We start from the raw sequence: 21,345 nt of genomic DNA, 5'->3' as shown, positions 1-21,345 counted from the left end.
TTCTCGGCCTGTTTGGTAATGGGGGGGTGTTTCTTGTTTTGATTTTTTTTGTCGGTCCGCAAATATGTTTAATTTTTGTATACTAACAAACAATTTATCGCCCCAAAACAAATATGTTGGGGTGTTCTTCAACAACCATGTTACCCTCCCACAAATTCTTTTTTTTTTACTAACTATTCTCGGCCTGTTGGTAATGGGGGGTGTTATTCGTTTGATTTTTTTTGTCAGCCCGAAAATTGTTTTTTCTTTGTATACTAACTATTCTCGGCCTGTTTGTAATGAGGGGTTGTTCTTGTTTTGATTTTTTTTGTCGGTCCGAAAATTGTTTGTTTTTTTGTATACTAACTTTTTTATGCATGTTGGTAATGGTGGGGGTGTTATTCTTTTAATTTTTTTTTCTGTCTGAAAATTTTTTTTTTTTTTGTATAATATCTATTCTCGGCCTGTTGGCAATGAAGCGGGGGTTCTGCTTTTGATATTTTTTCGGTCTGAAATATGTTTGATTTTTTGTATACTAACTTTTTTATGCTTGCTGGTAATGGTTGGGGTGTTCTTCTTTTGATTTTTTTTTGTCGGTCCAAAAATTGTTTTTTTTGTTCTTTTTTGATTTTTTTTGTCGGTCCGAAAATTGTTTTTTTTTTTTGTATACTAACTTTTTTATGCCTGTTGGTAATGGGGGGGTGTTCTTCTTTTGATTTTTTTTGTTAGTCCGAAAATGTATTTTTTTTTTGTATACTAACTATTCTCGGCCTGTTGGTAATGGGGGGGTGTTCTTGTTTTGATTTTTTTTGTCGATCCAAAAATTATTATTATTTTTGTATACTAACTATTCTCGGCCTGTTGGTAATTGTTTGCTTTTGATTTTTTTTGTCGGTCCGAAAATTGTTTGTTTTTTTGTATACTAACCTTTTTATGCTTGCTGGTAATGGTTGGGGTGTTCTTCTTTTGATTTTTTTTGTCGGTCCAAAAATTGTTTTTTTTTTGTATACTAACTATTCTCGGCCTGTTGGTAATGGGGGGTGTTCTTCGTTTGATTTTTTTTGTCGGTCCGAAAATTGTTTTTTCTTTGTATACTAACTATTCTCGGCCTGCTGGTAATGAATTTTCTTCTACCCAACTGTAACTAACTATTCTCAGCCTGCTGGTAATTAGGATTTTTTTTTCTGCTTTGAATTTGTCGCAATATGTTTCGTTTTCCTTTATTTGAAATACTAATGGGGCGTTTTCCTTTATTTTTTCTTTTTGGTCCGAAAATGTGTTGGAAAACATGGATCGAGAATTGATTAGCAGTTTGCTACGCATGTGGACTGGCAGAGCTATACTGGTGTTCTTTTCTGAAAAGAGACTAATATTGCAGATAGCAGACTGTTTGGTTCAAATTGCATGTACTGCTAACCATTGATAGAGACGTTGCGTCTACAAGCTCTTGCCCAACATTGACTGCAAGCTAACGAGATAACAATGCTGTGGACTAGAAGGGAACAGGCTCTAAAGACTTCAGAGAGATCGAAAGAGATAATGCCACTAGGATCCAAGGGGGTCGCAAGGAGATAACAAAAGGCATGTATGGACCTTTTGTCTCCAGGAGTGTGAAGAATGCACTGAGTTCAGAGGTTGTCACACAAGACTACTCACACACACACACACACACACACAGACACTCACACAATAAATTAAATTACCTTTGCAATTGGTTAAGTGTCAGAGAAAGGGGAGGTGGACCATCTATACAGAAGGGTATTTAATGTCATGCAAACATTGTAATGATGAGTATTCTGTTTGTCCTGTACCTGGGACCAGACTCCCTGCATATTTCAATAAACCTGGCAACTGATTGAAGAAAAGGACTCTGTGCATTTTCTTGAATCTACTTAATCACCATCCATTTTTTTTTTTAAGTTACTTCATTGGCGAGCCACCAGGACTGTTTCCTGATACTTTTTTTTTCCAAATACCGGGGGGTTGATACTTGATTACGGAGAAACCTTTTTTGCAAGCCTGTATCCCATGAAGAGGACCAGGACAAAGCAGACAGAAGGAGACTGTTTCTACTTTCAGCTCAGACGGTGTGGAGAATCTTTGAATCAGGACTTCAGATCGAACATATAACCACGTACATTGGTGAGTAGTTACTGGTTTTTTGTTTTATATGCAGTTTTTAGAATGTAGTGAGAATCAAGGGTAAAGTATGAAAGAGGACTTTTGACTACTTGATAATTCATGTACATTGAGGACACAATTAAGTATAATAATAATAATAATAATAATAAAATAATAATAATGACTATTAGGACTTAAAAGTTTACAAACGAGAGGAGGCCATTCGGCCTAAAAAAAGTCATGAGTCTTGCTAGTGTTTGGTTGTTAGTAGCTTATTGATCCCAAAATCTCATCAAGCAGCTTCTTGAAGGATCCCAGGGTGTCAGCTTCAACAACATTACTGGGGAGTTGATTCCAGACCCTCACAATTCTCTGTGTAAAAAAGTGTCTCCTATTTTCTGTTCTGAATGCCCCTTTTTCTGTCTCCATTTGTGACCCCTGGTTCTTGTTTCTTTTTTCAGGCTGAAAAAGTCCCTTGGGTCGACACTGTCAATACCTTTTAGAATTTTGAATGCTTGAATTAGGTCGCCACGTAGTCTTCTTTGTTCAAGACTGAACAGATTCAATTCTTTTAGCCTGTCTGCATATGACATGCCTTTTAAGCCCGGAATAATTCTGGTCGCTCTTCTTTGCACTCTTTCTAGAGCAGCAATATCTATTTTTTTATAGCGAGGTGACCAGAACTGACACTATATTCAAGATGAGGTCTTACTAGTGCATTGTACAGTTTTAACATTACTTCCCTTGATTTAAATTCAACACTTTTCACAATGTATCCGAGCATCTTGTTAGCCTTTTTTATAGCTTCCCCACATTGTCTAGATGAAGACATTTCTGAGTCAACAAAAACTCCTAGTTCTTTTTAATAAATTCCTTCTCCAATTTCAATATTCCCAGATTGATATTTATAATGTACATTTTTATTTCCTGCGTGCAGTACCTTACACTTTTCTCTATTAAATGGAATTATGCCATGTGTCTGCCCAGTTCTGAAGACTTGTCTAGAAAATTTTGAATGACCTTTGCTGCTGCAACAGTGTTTGCCACTCAGAATAATTTTGTGTTGTCTGCAAATTGCAACAAGTTTGCTTGATAATGAGCAGAATCTAGATCATTAAGGTAGATTGGTCCTAGGAGAGGACCTAGATACTGAGTGAATGTGGTACACCGCTGGTTACCACACTCCAGTCTGAGGTTTTTCCTCTAATCAGTACTTTCTGTTTTCTACATGTTAACCACTCCCTAATCCATGTACATGCGTTGGATTGAATCCCAACTGCGTTCAGTTTGAGAATTAATCTTTTATGCGGGACAAACGTTGTCAAAAACTTTCTGGAAATCTAAATACACCATGTCATATGCTTTGCAATTAAAAACTATCGATGTTGCATCCTCAAAAAAATCAAGCAAGATTTAGTTAGGCACGATCTCAAACAACCTAAAACCACCAACCTGTCTCCCAGGACCCTGTTACCATATAGGTAATTTTCCATTTTGGATCTTATTATCGTTTCCATAAGTTTGCATACCCCAGAAGTCAGGCTTACTGGTCTGTAGTTACCTGGTTCCCATGTTTCCCTTTTTGTGGCAGAGCGGTATTATGTTTGCAATTTTCCAGTCATGTCGGTACCACCCCTGTGTCAAGAGACTGCTGCATGATCTTGGTTAGCGGTTTGTAAATTACTTCTTTCATTTCTGGTGAGTGGTGGTGGGAGGATCTCATCCGGCCCAGGGGATTTGTTTATTTTAAGAGCTCCTAGTCCCTTTAACACTTCTGCCTCAGTTATGCTAAAGTTATTTAAAACTGGATAGGAACTGGATGACATGTGGGGCATGTTGTCAGTATCTTCCTTTGTAAAAACTTGTGAAAAGTAATCATTTAATATATTTGCTATTTTTTTTTCTTCCTCTACGATTTTGCCATTTGTATCTCTTAAACATTTAATCTCCGGCGGCCCGGCTCTTGCTGTTGGCGGAGGCGAAAAACATTTTGGAATTGGTTTTCCCTCCCTTGGCAATGTTCATTTCTATTTCTCTCTTGGCCTTTCCCCTTCCTTTTTGACTTGCGTTTGCAGTTCGGTGTACTCTTTCTGCGTACTTTGTTTTTGGTCCTTTTTTTAATGCTCTGTAAAGTGCCTTTTTTCGCTGAATATTTTTTTTAATTGATCTATTAAACCATTTTGGCAATTTAGTTTTACATTTAGATTTGTCTACTTTAGGGATATAAGCGGCGTTTTGTGCCTCTAGTCCTCCCTCTTCTTGATCTCTGGCTCTGGGAGCGGCTTTTTGAAGAACTCTGGCTCTGGGAGCATCCTTCTTCTGTGGGTGTTTGCCAGTGGTTCTCTGACCTCTGTTTTAGTTATTCTGTCTTCGTTATTTGAAAAGACTAAATCAAGGCATGCCTCTCCCTCTAGACGGTGCCTTCACAAATCTGTGTTAGGAAGCAGTCATTTGTCATTTCCACCATTTCTATTTCATCCTGGGAGCTACCCGGCGGGTTTTCCCATTTGGCTCTGGGGGAAGTTGAAATCCCCCATTAGTATGGCTTCTCCTTTGCTACACAGATTTCTAATGTCATTGTATAACAGATTACGGCAGCTCACCGTCTGAATCTGGCGGTCTATAGCATGCTCCTATTAGATGCCTTTTCCCTTTTTGTCTGTTATTCTGACCCATATTGATTCGGTTTTATTTTCTTTGTCTCTGTTTAACACCTGGGCTTCAAGACTGTTTCTTATGTATAGCGCTACCCCTCCTCCTCTTCTGTCCTGCCTGTCTTTCCTATACAGTCTATACCGACAAATATTATATTCGTCCCCATCACTCTCAGATAACCACGTTTCTGTAACACCTATCACATCATCTTTGTTTGTACTGTTTGGTTTATATGTCACGATAAGGGGGCAATAGGATAAGCCTCTTATTTAACTGTCCACATTAGGTGGTACAAATAAGGAACAATCAGACAGTAAGTTCCAGTTAAGCCCAATAGCACATACAAAAGTGTAAATTAAATGTGCAATAAATCAAAATAAAATTTTATGCTTCCTTAAGCATAGCTTTAAACACGGAACATTGGTAACAACAAGACAAAACTAAAAAGTGGTGTTTTTTTTTTTGTTAGTGTTGTGTTTTGTTGAGAGTCTGATCAACTCCAAATATGTTCAAAAATAATCGTGACAGTCATCGAATGGATGACTGGAGAATCTGGAGTATAGACTATGTTTTTAAACATGACAAGGAGGGACGACCCTATACAAAAGACATGAGGCAAACTATTGAAGAATTGAAAACAAGATATGATTTTACAAGGGAAAATTGTAAGAAATGATCTGTTGAAAATGAAGGTTTGCATGAGGAAATTAAGCGATTAGAATCAGTTACAAGTGCTTCCATGGTTGAAAGGCAATTGGCTGCCACACAACAATTAGAGATGTGTAAGGAAAACGCAACCCAAAAACAACGATTGATAGATTGTCAGAGAAAGACAAGTAATTTGGAATCAAGTTTGAAAATTTGCACGGATTGCATATAAGGAATTATGGAATGTGTCTGGAGAAAACAAAGACAGACATATTGTACAAAAGTTGAGGGAGGTACGTAAAAAAGCATGTGAACAACGACAGAATAATAAGGTTTTGCAGCGCAGAATTGCAGCATTGGGATTGGTTGATAATGAGCAAGAAACAGATGGTGAGGATAGCGATGGTCCTGAGGACTGGGATCCTAGACAGGAGAGTGAATAGGATGAAGAGGTGGAGGACTTAGATGAGTTAGAGGATTTTGCTCTAGCACCTGAGGAGGTTCAGAAACAAAAGGAAGGCACTAGAGGGGACTATATGTCCAGTATTGCAGAAAATGTTAAATCAAGGAGGCGCAATACTGAAAGAACAGAACCGAAAGGGAGAGTAAATTTTGCAGGCAAGTATGTCAAAACAGCTCCTGTAATGACTCGTAGGATACGCACAACTGGTACTTTGGACCAGCAAACTGGAATAACTACATATGATTATGCTGAAGAACAGGTCAATAGGGATTTGACATTGTCAGAATTGGCTTTGATGAAAGAACAGTTGCCCAAATTGGATGGTAATACAGATCCTACACCTTTGTGTGAAAAGCTGCGTGGTATACAATGTACATTTAATCTCACTGACAGGGATTGTTGCAGAATCCTGAGTTCAGTATTACCAGTTGAAATGATTGCACCAACTGAATTTACACCACCGGGTGCTAACCCACAATATCCAGGTCATGATGAGAGAGTTAGATTAATGTGTGTGGCTGCTAATTATCGACATGCACCAGATCTCAGTAAGGTTCTTGACGCTGTTCCCAAAAAGGGACAACATCCTACTGACTTCATTCGAAGTTTTGTGCAGACGTATAATACCCACAGAGAGAGAGCTGCAGCAAGAGTTGCGATTACAGATGATAACGTCACGTTTTGGCAGTTGGTAATCAACAAATATAAAGACTTAGTCTCTCCTACATGCAAGCATCTATTGATACAGTACAGCAGGGCACTGTCAGTAGACCCTGTTCCGCAAGGTACAGGGCAAGACATACATGATTGTTTAAGAGACTGGAATGAGTCTGAAACAGATAAAGCACCAATAGAGAAAAAGAAAATTGCTATGATTGTTGCCAACGAGGGTGGTGTTAAGTCAGGATGTTTTAATTGTGGTAAGCAGGGCCATGTGTCAAAGGAATGTAAAATGTCTAAAATGTGTGCAAACTGCAAATGCGCTGGACATACAATTAATCAATGCTGGGCTAGAGGGGGAGGTGCTGAGGGGCAGGGTCCACAACAAAAGCAGAGGGCTGTAAATAGCTCGAGATTACCTACTGCACCTACACTCTTTTATGAGGAACTGAGACAATTGTTACAGACCTTCTCAAATCAGATAGGAAACAATGGCCAACATAACCCTTCCCACATCCCACAGGAACCCCCACCTTCATCTTCCCTATGAAGGGGTCAGGCCTCTATTGCAGCAGTGAGTACTATTACTGCTGACAAGGAGGGCCGCCCATGTGTGAAAGTTTTGGCCGGAGGCCGTCAAGACACATTTCTGATAGGCACAGAGGCTGCTTGCTCTCTCACTTACCATACAGACCTACCACCCAGTGGGAAGTCTATTCAGCTTGTAGGAGTAGGAGGAGGTGTAACCAAAGCCAGAATATCCACTCCAATTACATTGCAATTGGGTACTATTAAATTTGATTTACCATTATGTATGGTCAGTACACATGAAGTTTGTATTTTGGGTGCTGACGGGATTGCCCGCGCTTGATTGATTATTGATCTTTCTAATCGTTTGATTTGGCAAGGGGCAAGAGATCCCCAGGGCATCAAGATGCCAATCATGATTTCAGATAGGCATTCAGTGTTTACTGTGAAGGGTACAGAAGATTATGATGTTGTGAAGTTACTACATACTAGTGACAGCCGGCTGGCTGAGATTCTGTTGCATCACATTAAAGTGTGGGCACAGCACAAGCATGATTGTGGTAATGTTAAAGGTATGGTAGTAGTTGTGAATAGCATTGATCCTCCTCCACAGAAACAATATCCCTATCCAAAGGAAGCAGAAGTTGCAATTAGTCAGACAATTGACTCATTGTTAAAACAGAAAGTAATACGTGAGTGTGTCTCTACTGTAAACTCACCTGTATGGCCTGTAAAGAAACCAGATGGTTCATGGCGTCTAACTATTGATTACAGGCAGCTTAACAAAAACACCCCCAGTGCTACAGCATTGGTATCCACCACACCAGACATGATGTCACAATTGAAAGGAACAGCAACAGTGTACTCTACACTGGATGTCTCTAATGGATTTTGGGGAATTAGAGTACACCCAGATAGTCAGTACAAGTTTGTTTTTACCTTTAAGGACAGGCAATTTACTTGGGCTGTGTTACCGCAAGGGTATAATAATAGTCCTACGCTGTTTCGTCAATGCATGGCTAACATTTTGCAAAGTTGTTCTCAAACAGATATCATCATCCAGTATGTGGATGACATACTTCTACAAACGGATACCAGGGAGGAGCATTACGGGCACTTTGATGAGGTTCTCACTTTGTTGGAGGAGGCCGGCATGAAGCTGAACCCGAAAAAGGCAGCATTAATGAAATCATCTGTTTGTTTCTTAGGAGTACAGGTGGAAGCTGGAGGACGTATACCTGACCCAGAAAAGATTAAGTTGATTCAAAATCTGCCCCGCCCACACACAGTTACAGCCTTACGATCACTTTTAGGTATAATAGGCTTCTGTAGGGACTTTATAGAGGGTTACAGTGAGAAAGCTGCACCTCTATATGAACATCTAAAGGGAAACCCAGGTAAGGAAGACACACTTACCTGGAACAGTGCATCACAGAATGCTTTCATGACACTCAAGACGTCACTAACACAGGCACCAGCTCTGCGTAGTCCAGACACCACACTTCCGTTCATCATTGAGGCAGCCGCATCAGACACTAGTTTGTCAGCAGTACTCATGCAGGAAGTGCATGGTAAGTGTATACCTGTGGGGTACTTCTCACGTATGCTTACACCGGTAGAAAGATCGTATGATCAATGTACAAAACAAATTTTGGCAGTACATTGGATTGTGACGCACACTGAATACATTTGTCAGTTTGGGAAAATAATAGTACATACACCACACACCCCAGTCGCTCTGCTCATTAGAGGGCAGGTGAAGGGAGTGTCAGCCCAATGATGGGGCAGATGGGTTACTGAACTTGCATCTAAAAACATCACAGTTAAACACTCTGCATCCTACACACTTGCTAACATGCTCACCTATGAAGGGGAGGCTCATGAATGTACGACACGACAGTTGGAGGCAAAGGCTGGTCCTTTTGCGACAGTCCCGCTTGCTGACTCTTTGTCTGTATATGTCGATGGCTCTCGCTTTTACGACAATGGCCTGTATCACACAGGTGCAGCATGTTGGGCTCCAGCTATTGGAAAGGAGGTACTGATAAAGTGTAAACCCACAGACTCTGCACAAAAAGCAGAAGTGATAGCTGTACTAGCAGCACTAAGGGAGTTCACAGGAAGGCTTACTATCTATTCAGATAGCGGATTTGTTTGCAATTCTCTTACAGAGTACTTGCCGGTGTGGCAGAAACAGGGTTTTTGTACAGCCGACGGTAAACCACTAACACATTACGCACAGCTCTTGCAGATCTGGGATCTGGCCTATGAGTGTACACCAGGCACACTAGCCATTTGTAAAGTCAAATCACATCAACCAGAAGGCAGAACGGTACAGGGAGATGCAAATAATACAGTAGACATGCTAGCCAAGAAGGCAGCCATTGATGGGATCCCATGGGATTCCTCAACTGATCCTGTTCATGTATCACCTGTCACCACGGCCACACCTACCATGTTAGATTTGAAAAAGGCACAGGCACTCGATTCTAAACTGGTTGAGGTCATGGACGCCATTACCGCACAGCAGACACTTCCGCATCCTTACCACAAATACAAGGACACATTGTTGGTATTCGAAGGAACATTGTATCATACCACACCCCAGCTTGCCTGGGTGACACCTCATTGTTTACGCAAGGATCTAGTCATCTACATGCATCAAGTGAGTGGTCATGCAGCATCACAAAAAGTGTTAGACCTCTTACAGGGATGCTACTGGTGGCCAGACATGAAAGCAGATATAGATCATCACCTTGCGCTGTGCTTAATATGCGCACAAATGAATCCAGCTCCCGCATGCCGCAAGGTCCCAATGGGTACCTCACATTGGAATGATGGGCCCTGGGAATCTATTCAAATTGATCACACAGGACCATTACCTACAGCCAAAGGAGGATATAGATATATCCTAGTGGTAGTTGACATGTTTACACGCTGGGTGGAGGCATTTCCTGCACGTCGATGCTCTTACGACAGCCAGGATTCTATGTGAACAGGTCTTCACTAGATGGGGCTTCCCTAAGAGACTGGAAAGTGATCGTGGAACCGCATTTACGTCCGAGGTAATGGCCTGCCTATGTAAAATGTTAGGTGTAGAACAACACTTCCACATTCCTTACCACCCGGAGGCTAGTGCTATGGTTGAACGGATGAATCGCACATTGAAAGATGGTCTCAAGAAGGCTGTATTAAAAGCAACTACTGATCTAGGTAGATCTACACCTGACTGGGTTGCAGCTTTGCCCGTAGTGCTAATGGTAAATAGAGCAACTTCAGTGTGAACAACAGGATATACCCCATTTGAGCTAATGACAGGAAGGACAATGCGGATGGCACACCCCACAGGGGTCCCAATCCCTATTACGAGCAAGGTTACTAATGACAAATTAGGTACAATTAGCTCTCCAAAACAAACTTCTGGATGCTGCTAACCGGATGGGGGCAGCACATCAATACACAGTTCAGTCCTCTCAACCCCCATATAGGATCTCCTTTCAAATTGGAGACCAGGTCATGCTAAAAAACTTTTTAAAAGGCGGGGCCTGGGAAGCTAATTGGGAAGGTCCATATCAGGTTATGGATAAGTTGGGTGAAACCAACCTGAAATTGGCAATACAGAAACGTGGCAGACCAATACAATATTTTTGGTTCCACGGTGACCAGTGTAAGCCATATCAGAAAAAGATCATTGAGCCTACACAAACTGCACAAACTGCACTGCAAGGATATACACTAAACCTGGTCTTTTGTGTCCCCACAGGTGAATTATGAAATACCAACTAACAACCTTGATTGGCATATTCACTCTGCTCGCTGAAGCACGATGGGACCCACCAACGACATTGGTGACAGAGACACAGTGTATAAAGAAAGGACAGTATGTGCAGTTACAATTTCAAGATAGCCTGGGGCTCCAGGCATGGAAAAAGGATGGTAAAATGTTTGGTCTTGACAAAGTATGGAAAATATCTGGTAATCATCAAGTGCCAGAGCCCAGATATGTCCAAAAAGGAGGGGACATAATACTACAATGTCCAGGGGACAGATTTGGAGATATTTCATTATGCCAGTATAATAATGAGAAATGGACATTAACAAAGGTCACGACAAACCCAGAGAAATGCACCTACTCGATTACAAACTATGATGATTCAAAGGGAGGTGTCTGGGAATTTAAAGTTATCTTTGTAGCGGGTGATGCACCACGTGATAGGGTTTGCAGATATAAAGTAAAAACCTGGTCTGATAATGATGCCCAAAGGTTTCTGTGGTCTAAGAACCACGAGGGACGGTATGAATCTATTATATGTGAACCTCCACAAGAATGGGAAAACCCAGATAGTTGGGAAGATGGACAATTAATGGCTGGACACCCAAAAAGGTATTTTAAAAAATCAGACATACAGGATGTTGACACAATATATCAGTATCAATATCCAAATCAAATTAGTAATATTTCAGTTCATAGTCATAACTGTTCATACAAATCACTCAAAACCCCCTACCTCGGGAAGGTATCATTCTCGGACCAGAACGAAAAACTCTTTTGGATAATGTGAATATAGTATTATCATATGTGATGTATAATTTCACCAATCTAACTGTTTTGTTTGAACAGCATTGCAAGCAACATACCAATATCCAGAATTGTCTTCAAAGGGAAATAGGTAGTACAATAAAAGATTACAAAGAGCGACTAGCCGAACGAATGTATGAAGGTAATGAGAAACGTAGGAAGAGGGGGCTTTTTGATGAAATAGCAGGCTGGTTTGGTGCAGGAAATTCTGTTGCAAACAGCTGGGATATTTATCAAATGTCAAGAGGGCAAACTTGGATAGCAAGTACTGTTGGAGAAGGAATGGAAAGATTGGGGAATGGACAAATGTATGTAAATCAAGGGATTAGACTCCAGGGTACAGCTATATATGAGCTAATGGATGGAACAGAGGGAGCCTTGCGCAATTTGACCAAAGCGATAGATTGTAGAATATTTGCAGGTGACCTTTTAAAAACAATGAAGGAAGAAATAATGGACATTAGGCTAGGAGTGGTACCTAGACATGCGCAGGAGGAACTCAGGTTGAGGTTGGCAATGTTCCATCCTGATCAGACTGGTTCTATCTCTCAATACCATACATGGATCCTAATAACCAGTATAAAGACAGTTTGAAGATTAGACCAATAGGAGTACTACACAATGAGACAGTGATAGTTTGGGAAAAGGCTACATGGAAAGTTCAACGAGGGAGCTGGAGTGGTGTGGTGCATGAAGCATGCTGTTATGAAACAAATAGTCATGTAGTTTGCCGGTGTCCTGCAATCACTGGAATCAATAGAAATATAAACACTGAATTAGAGGTACATCCACTAGAGGGGTGGAAAAAAGCAGTGCAGGTTGGGAAATATCAATGGTGTGTGTTGAGAAACCATACCAATTTTAAGTATGGAGATTTAACTTGTCAGACTTCTCCAGGATTTTGTTTTACTCCAACACATGCAGTTCAGATTGGATATATATATATATATATATATATATATATATATATATATATATATATATATATATATATATATATATATATATATATATATACCTGAACCTGAAGCAGAGGAGTTCCAAATTACAGCTTGGTGGGATGACACATATCTAGATTCATGTTCGGTCATTTTTTCTCAAATGCACAAATTGGTTAAAATAGCCCTACAAAGAGCGGAAGAGAAGCTGCTCAAAGCTAAGGTCGAAGTTGATTTGGCACAATTAAAAGCCACTGTATTGAAACGATATGGATGGTTAGGGCAGGCCTTAGGGAACACTTTTTGGGATTATATTGTTTTAATAATACTGTTATTAGTAATAGTATTGATCCTGTGGAATAGCATTCAGTGTTTTTGGTGGAAAAAACAACAGCGGCAGTTAGAAAGGACCATTGACAGATGGGAAACTGTAAACTTACTGGGAGCCACCATGAATAAGAAATAACAACTGTGTACAGTGATATTAACTGTATTTACTGTAGTTTTTTTATGTTTATTTTTCATTTTTTGTATTATTTATACGTATCTTTGTTTTGTTTTGGCTCATAGCACACTTACATATAGAAACAGAGAAAGTAAGGTAGATACCTACACATAATGGAGAGACTTAGAATGAAGGAACATGCTTCACTATAATATATTATACAAACACATTACTTGATGTGACTACTCAGAACCAGCGAAGAGGACATCTGAGGGCTCGGGATCACGTGAGCAACTTGGTTGTAGCGGGTCACCCCCCTCCATCTTATATTCTAAAAGTAGGGTATGTTGGAAAACATGGATCGAGAATTGATTAGGGGTTTGCTACGCATGTGGACTGGCAGAGCTATACTGGTGTTCTTTTCTGAAAAGAGACTAATATTGCAGATAGCAGACTGTTTGGTTCAAATTGCATGTACTGCTAACCATTGATAGAGACGCTGCGTCTACAAACTCTTGCCCAACAATGACTGCAAGCTAACGAGATAACAATTCTGTGGACTAGAAGGGAACAGGTTCTAAAGACTTCAGAGAGATCGAAAGAGATAATGCCACTGGCATCAAAGGGGGTCGCAAGGAGATAACAAAAGGCAGGTGTATGGACCTTTTGTCTCCAAGAGTGTGAAGAATGCACTGAGTTCAGAGGTTGTCACACTAGACTACACACACAGACACACACACATTAACACTCACACAATAAATTAAATTACCTTGACCATTGGTTAAGTGTCAGAGAAAGGGGAGGTGGACCATCTATACAGAAGGATATTTAATGTCATGTAAACATTGTAATGTTGAGTATTGTGTTTGTCCTGTACCTGGGACCAGACTCCCTGCATATTTCAATAAACCTGGCAACTGATTGAAGAAAAGGACTCTGTGCATTTTCTTGAATCTACTTACTCACCATCTATTTTTTTAAGTTACTTCAAGAACGTAGGCTGAGTGTTAGCTAAAGTATGAAATTTATAATTATGCAATAAGCCAGTATGATTGTGGGACTATACCGGCACCGGAACTCATTGCAATATTAATTATGAGCACTGTGTAGACTTTTTTGGCATATCTTTCTTGTGGGGGAGGTTTGATATGGGTTACTGAACCATCCTCATTATTTGCATTGTGTTCTGATTTTAACCTGTCTTAATAAAATGTGATTGTGGAATTTAATGTGTGTGTGTGGTTGTGTATTATGGGTTGTGTTCAGGTTACAAAAGGATTCTTTTGAACAGTGATTTTGTGTTGTCCAGGCCATGAGGCCACGGGTTGATAATGTAATTAGATTAGTGTTATAACTTTGAAAGATTGAACTGTTTTCATGTTTGTAATATTGTTTGGATACAATAACAGCATTAGCATTTCAATAAAGGGATCGTCCTGTAATTCCGTTACTGGTCTGGGAGGAATGTTGATTTGTCCCTTCAGAGCTTCTGTACCAGTTTGTTGCTAGTGACGTGTGGATGAGCTATACTGGGGTTTGTAGTTTCTAGCAAACTTATACCCGGTATCTTTTCTTACGAAAGCTTTTGATTCATTTTTTATTAGGTTAGGTTTCCGTAGTGTAGTGGTTATCACGTTCGCTTAACACGCAAAAGGTCTCCGGTTCAGCAATGTGAATCTAGCAACAATAAGCACCAACAGCAACTTCCGGTAAAACTTCCTTCCGCATCTCACTCCCGAAGCGTCATTTTTTTGATGAAAGATAAAAGTCTCTCGTTAATCTCATATAACGGTTGTCTCTAACTCCTGACAATCTAAATATATTTTAAAACAACCTTTTATATCTATCTAATATATTATAAAAGGACCTTTTATATTTCAGCACTGCAATCCAATATGCAGGTCTACCTCCATTCAGAACTGCAGACCAGTAAAATAATACTTCAGCCTCTTAGTGCTTAAAAAGTTAAGTCTGTTTCAATACAATAAATACAGCTTGTTTTTTCATTAATCTTTTCTTGTCTGGACAACAGGAATCTAGAACAGCCGAACGACTACAGGTTAAAGTTTCAAAGTTTATTTAATGAACGACAAGAGTCTTTAAGTAGTTTGTGAGATTGGCGCATCATTACAGAAACATCAAGAAAAAAAATGTTTATATTGGACAACCATCTGAAATGGGCCATCAGAATGAAATCACCCAATCTGTCGATGTATTTTTATAGCCTACTTTCTAAATCCTATGAACACGCTATATTACATGTATCCCAAACGGCAAAGTACAATATTCTTTTAGTTTGTTGTCTTTGATAAGTGGATGAGTGTTCTTCCAGGTGTTTCCGTAGTGTAGTGGTTATCACGTTCGCTTCACATGCAAAAGGTCCCCGGTTGGGAAACTAAGTATTTTTTTTATTTATTTTTATTTATTTATTTAAATCGGTGTGAGCCAAGTTGGAAGAGATAGTCCTTTCCCTTTTTCGTGTGCTTGAAGAACACACGCTGAGTGTTAGCTGAAGTATGAAAGTAGATTGTTTTTTTTTTTTGTTGTTGTTTTGTTTTTTAAATCAGTGTGAGCAGAATTGGAAGAGATAGTCTTTTGCCGCTGTAGTAATCAGCATTTTTACTCTTTCCCTTTTTTCGTGTGCTGAAAGAACACAGGCTGAGTGTTAGCTAAAGTATGAAATTTATAATTATGCAATAAGCCAGTATGATTGTGGGACTATACCGGCACCGGAACTCATTGCAATATTAATTATGAGCACTGTGTAGACTTTTTTGGCATATCTTTCTTGTGGGGGAGGTTTGATATGGGTTACTGAACCATCCTCATTATATGCATTGTGTTCTGATTTTAACCTGTCTTAATAAAATGTGATTGTGGAATTTAATGTGTGTGTGTGTGTGTGTGTGGTTGTGTATTATGGGTTGTGTTTAGGTTACAATGAGATCCTTTTGAACAGTGGTATTGTGTTGTCCAGGCCATGAGGCCACGTTCATGAAACTTGCCTGGTCTGTACACAAGTCACATTTTGCCCATGTGACAAATATTTTTTCAGCTCGGAACCTTAAGTCCTTGCTTAAGATATGAGTCCTTGTAATATAGTTGTGTGCGGTGTTTTTTTCTTTTCTTTAAATCTCTGTTTGAAAACATGATTCTTGGAATAGTGATTTAATAAATTCCTTGAGGATGCAGCCAGGGCAAATTTCATGTAAAAGTACGTTACAGGGAAGTGGTAACAGAAAACACCAGTGCATCAACTGTAAATGCACTTCTACGTCTTAAACTATGATGTATTTAACAAACCCAAGCAATGCAGAAACACTGAGACCACATAGAGAGCTGGTCAGAAACTGCAGGGAAGCATTCAGAAAAGCAAACGGCATGCTTGGGTATATAGCCAATAGGGTAGCGTACAATCCAAAGGAGGTTTTGATGATATTGTATAATGCACTGCTGAGACTGCACTTGGAATACTGTGTCCAAGTCTGGTCACCGCAGCACCACAGGCACATTGTGGCCCTGGAGAGAGTCCAACAAAGAGCAACCAGACTAATCCCAGGACTTATAGGACTGAGATATGAAGAGAGGCTGAAGAACTGAACCTATTTAGCCTGGAACAAAGAAGAATCCGACAAGACATGATTGAAGTCTTTAAAATCTTAAAAGAAGTTGACATAATTAAACCAAACCAATGCTTTAAGCACAGCCAGCACAGAAACCAGGACCAGAGGGCATAGTTGAAAATGAAGTGGAGATACACTTAGGACAAAAAGGAGACACTTTTTCATAGGGAGTGGTGAGGGTTTGGAATGGGCTACTTATTTGTGTTCTTGAGGCATAATCAGGTGGACCCTTTAAGACTCAACTTGACAACATTTAGAGGTCAATCAACTACTAGGAACCGGACAAGCACAGATGGCCGGCCTCCTCTTATTCATGGATTTTCATGTGCTTGAACAGAGAAATGCTTGTTGTTTTCTGAATAACACCTGTAATGGAAGTTAAAATAATTCCTAGAAAATCGCCATCTACCAAACTGCAAACTTATTGTTAAACCATGTGTTTTTTTGGTTATGCTCAGAGGTTAAAAAATCTAGCAGTTCATTTTAACAGGCCCACACTGTTTTTAGGTCAGAAGTCATTGAACTCCCTGCATGAAAATTTTTGTCTAGTCCAAAGTAGATGCAGAAAACACCCAACGACACTGTCGCAGAAACTTAAAATACTTAAGTTGCACCTACTGTTCCAGCAAATATAGTCATGCATCTGCAGATCTTACATCTTACATCTTACATTTGATCTTACATTTTTCTAGATTGTTTAAAATAATACAGTATATTGTATTTTTTTTTTTCGTTAACAGCTTTTAAGCTTGAATATCTAACACAAAAAACAAATTAGGCTTTTTTGTTCATCAAAGAATATGTGGTGTAGTACGATTGCGACGTTCGCCGCCCGAAGGTACCTCGGGGAAACACTATTTTATTTTAAAGTGTTTAATATTATTATGTCACAATCCGCGATTTCTGCCTTTAAAACTTCCCAAAAGCTGTTCATGGTCGTACATTAACATGTATTATTTTTATTTTTTATTATTTTAAAACGGAGCATGAGCAAAGCATCTGGGGCAATGTAAATGCTTCATGTTTGAGCGCAGGAATGGACGTGAACATATACGCGCTTACACTATACAATCTACAGGGCAAACACGTTGTTTCGTTTAATAAGCAATATATATCCTTAGCATAGCTCTCTATTTCGTCATTGGCAGATTTTCGTAATGTAGTGTTTCTTGTCATTTCTTTTTAAATAATAACCGTTACAAATACATGTATTTTTTTAGCCTACTTTCTAAATCCTATAAACACGCAAACTGCAATGTACAGTACAATATTCTTGTAGTTTGTTGTCTTTGATAAGTGGATAACTGTTCTTCCAGGTGTTTCCGTAGTGTAGTGGTTATCACGTTCGCCTCACACGCGAAAGGTCCCCGGTTCGAAACCGGGCGGAAACATGTGTGTTTTCTTTCATTTTTATTTATTTACTTTAAATCAGTGTGAGCCGAATTGGAAGAGATAGTCCTTTCCCTTTTTCATGTGCTTGAAGAACACACGCTGAGTGTTAGCTGAAGCGTTTTACACAAAATACAATTGAAAAATAAAATCTTGTACGGAAACCTGCTTTATTAACATGTGTCAACTATTATGAGAGATAAAACAAAGAAACTTGTTTCCGCCCGGTCTCGAACCGGGGACCTTTCGCGTGTTAGGCGAACGTGATAACCACTACACTACGGAAACCACATGAAAGACAGCTCTCAAGATCTGAACACAGCAAGTGATACAGGTCGCTGGTCAGAGTTGCCGGGTCCGCGGTTTCCCCGCGGCATTGGGCTACTTCAAAAACACAGCCGCGGAAAATACTAAGGAGTCGCGGGTTGATAATGTAATTAGATTAGTGTTATAACTTTGAAAGATTGAACTGTTTTCATGTTTGTAATATTGTTTGGATACAATAACAGCATTAGCATTTCAATAAAGGGATCGTCGTGTAATTCCGTTACTGGTCTGGGAGGAATGTTGATTTGTCCCTTCAGGGCTTCTGTACCATTTTGTTGCTAGTGACGTGTGGATGAGCTATACTGGGGTTTGTAGTTTCTAGCAAACTTATTCCCGGTATCTTTTCTTACGACAGCTTTTGATTCATTTTTTATTAGGTTAGGTTTCCGTAGTGTAGAGAAGAGATAGTCCTTTCCCTTTTTCGTGTGCTGAAAGAACACACGCTGAGTGTTAGCTGAACTACGAAAGTAGATTGCGTTTTACACAAAATACAATTGAAAAATAAAATCTTGTACGGAAACCTGCTTTATTAACATGTGTCAACTATTATGAGAGATAAAACAAAGAAACTTGTTTCCGCCCGGTCTCGAACCGGGGACCTTTCGCGTGTTAGGCGAACGTGATAACCACTACACTACGGAAACCACATGAAAGACAGCTCTCAAGATCTGAACACAGCAAGTGATACAGGTCGCTGGTCAGAGTTGCCGGGTCCGCGGTTTCCCCGCGGCATTGGGCTACTTCAAAAACACAGCCGCGGAAAATACTAAGGAGTCGCGGGTTGATAATGTAATTAGATTAGTGTTATAACTTTGAAAGATTGAACTGTTTTCATGTTTGTAATATTGTTTGGATACAATAACAGCATTAGCATTTCAATAAAGGGATCGTCGTGTAATTCCGTTACTGGTCTGGGAGGAATGTTGATTTGTCCCTTCAGGGCTTCTGTACCATTTTGTTGCTAGTGACGTGTGGATGAGCTATACTGGGGTTTGTAGTTTCTAGCAAACTTATTCCCGGTATCTTTTCTTACGACAGCTTTTGATTCATTTTTTATTAGGTTAGGTTTCCGTAGTGTAGTGGTTATCACGTTCGCTTAACACGCAAAAGGTCTCCGGTTCAGCAATGTGAAGCTAGCAACAATAAGCACCAACAGCAACTTCCGGTAAAACTTCCTTCCGCATCTCACTCCCGAAGCGTCATTTTTTTGATGAAAGATAAAAGTCTCTCGTTAATCTCATATAACGGTTGTCTTTAACTCCTGACAATCTAAATATATTTTAAAACAACCTTTTATATCTATCTAATATATTATAAAAGGACCTTTTATATTTCAGCACTGCAATCCAATATGCAGGTCTACCTCCACTCAGAACTGCAGACCAGTAAAATAATACTTCAGCCTCTTAGTGCTTAAAAAGTTAAGTCTGTTTCAATACAATAAATACAGCTTGTTTTTTTCATTAATCTTTTCTTGTCTGGACAACAGGAATCTAGAACAGCCGAACGACTACAGGTTAAAGTTTCAAAGTTTATTTAATGAACGACAAGAGTCTTTAAGTAGTTTGTGAGATTGGCGCATCATTACAGAAACATCAAGAAAAAAAAAATGTTTATATTGGACAACCATCTGAAATGGGCCATCAGAATGAAATCACCCAATCTGTCGATGTATTTTTATAGCCTACTTTCTAAATCCTATGAACACGCTATATTACATGTATCCCAAACGGCAAAGTACAATATTCTTTTAGTTTGTTGTCTTTGATAAGTGGATGAGTGTTCTTCCAGGTGTTTCCGTAGTGTAGTGGTTATCACGTTCGCTTCACATGCAAAAGGTCCCCGGTTGGGAAACGAGTGTGTTTTTATTTATTTATTTATTTATTTATTTAAATCGGTGTGAGCCAAGTTGGAAGAGATAGTCCTTTCCCTTTTTCGTGTGCTTGAAGAACACACGTTGAGTGTTAGCTGAAGTATGAAAGTAGATTGTGTTTTTTTTTGTTGTTGTTTTGTTTTTTAAATCAGTGTGAGCAGAATTGGAAGAGATAGTCTTTTGCCGCTGTAGTAATCAGCATTTTTACTCTTTCCCTTTTTTCGTGTGCTGAAAGAACACAGGCTGAGTGTTAGCTAAAGTATGAAATTTATAATTATGCAATAAGCCAGTATGATTGTGGGACTATACCGGCACCGGAACTCATTGCAATATTAATTATGAGCACTGTGTAGACTTTTTTGGCATATCTTTCTTGTGGGGGAGGTTTGATATGGGTTACTGAACCATCCTCATTATATGCATTGTGTTCTGATTTTAACCTGTCTTAATAAAATGTGATTGTGGAATTTAATGTGTGTGTGTGTGTGTGTGTGTGGTTGTGTATTATGGGTTGTGTTTAGGTTACATGAGATCCTTTTGAACAGTGGTATTGTGTTGTCCAGGCCATGAGGCCACGTTCATGAAACTTGCCTGGTCTGTACACAAGTCACATTTTGCCCATGTGACAAATATTTTTTCAGCTCGGAACCTTAAGTCCTTGCTTAAGATATGAGTCCTTGTAATATAGTTGTGTGCGGTGTTTTTTTCTTTTCTTTAAATCTCTGTTTGAAAACATGATTCTTGGAATAGTGATTTAATAAATTCCTTGAGGATGCAGCCAGGGCAAATTTCATGTAAAAGTACGTTACAGGGAAGTGGGAACAGAAAACACCAGTGCATCAACTGTAAATGCACTTCTACGTCTTAAACTATGATGTATTTAACAAACCCAAGCAATGCAGAAACACTGAGACCACATAGAGAGCTGGTCAGAAACTGCAGGGAAGCATTCAGAAAAGCAAACGGCATGCTTGGGTATATAGCCAATAGGGTAGCGTACAATCCAAAGGAGGTTTTGATGATATTGTATAATGCACTGCTGAGACTGCACTTGGAATACTGTGTCCAAGTCTGGTCACCGCAGCACCACAGGCACATTGTGGCCCTGGAGAGAGTC

At 39.5% G+C, this 21,345-nt stretch overlaps 3 non-coding genes across 3 annotated transcripts; 1 reads left to right on the top strand and 2 right to left on the bottom strand.

Moving 5' to 3' along the window:
• Positions 1–17,957: 17,957 nt before the first annotated feature.
• Positions 17,958–18,030, top strand: trnav-cac. The gene has a single exon. It is a non-coding gene; the product is annotated as a tRNA-Val (tRNA).
• A 213-nt stretch (positions 18,031–18,243) lies between these two features.
• trnav-aac lies at positions 18,244–18,316 on the bottom strand. Its single transcript has one exon. It is a non-coding gene; the product is annotated as a tRNA-Val (tRNA).
• A 610-nt stretch (positions 18,317–18,926) lies between these two features.
• On the bottom strand, positions 18,927–18,999 carry trnav-aac. The gene has a single exon. It is a non-coding gene; the product is annotated as a tRNA-Val (tRNA).
• Positions 19,000–21,345: the final 2,346 nt, after the last annotated feature.

This window comes from Polyodon spathula, unplaced genomic scaffold (assembly GCF_017654505.1).
Source record: "Polyodon spathula isolate WHYD16114869_AA unplaced genomic scaffold, ASM1765450v1 scaffolds_1644, whole genome shotgun sequence".
NCBI classification, from domain to species: domain Eukaryota; kingdom Metazoa; phylum Chordata; class Actinopteri; order Acipenseriformes; family Polyodontidae; genus Polyodon; species Polyodon spathula.
This window is presented reverse-complemented; position numbering and strand designations above follow the sequence as displayed.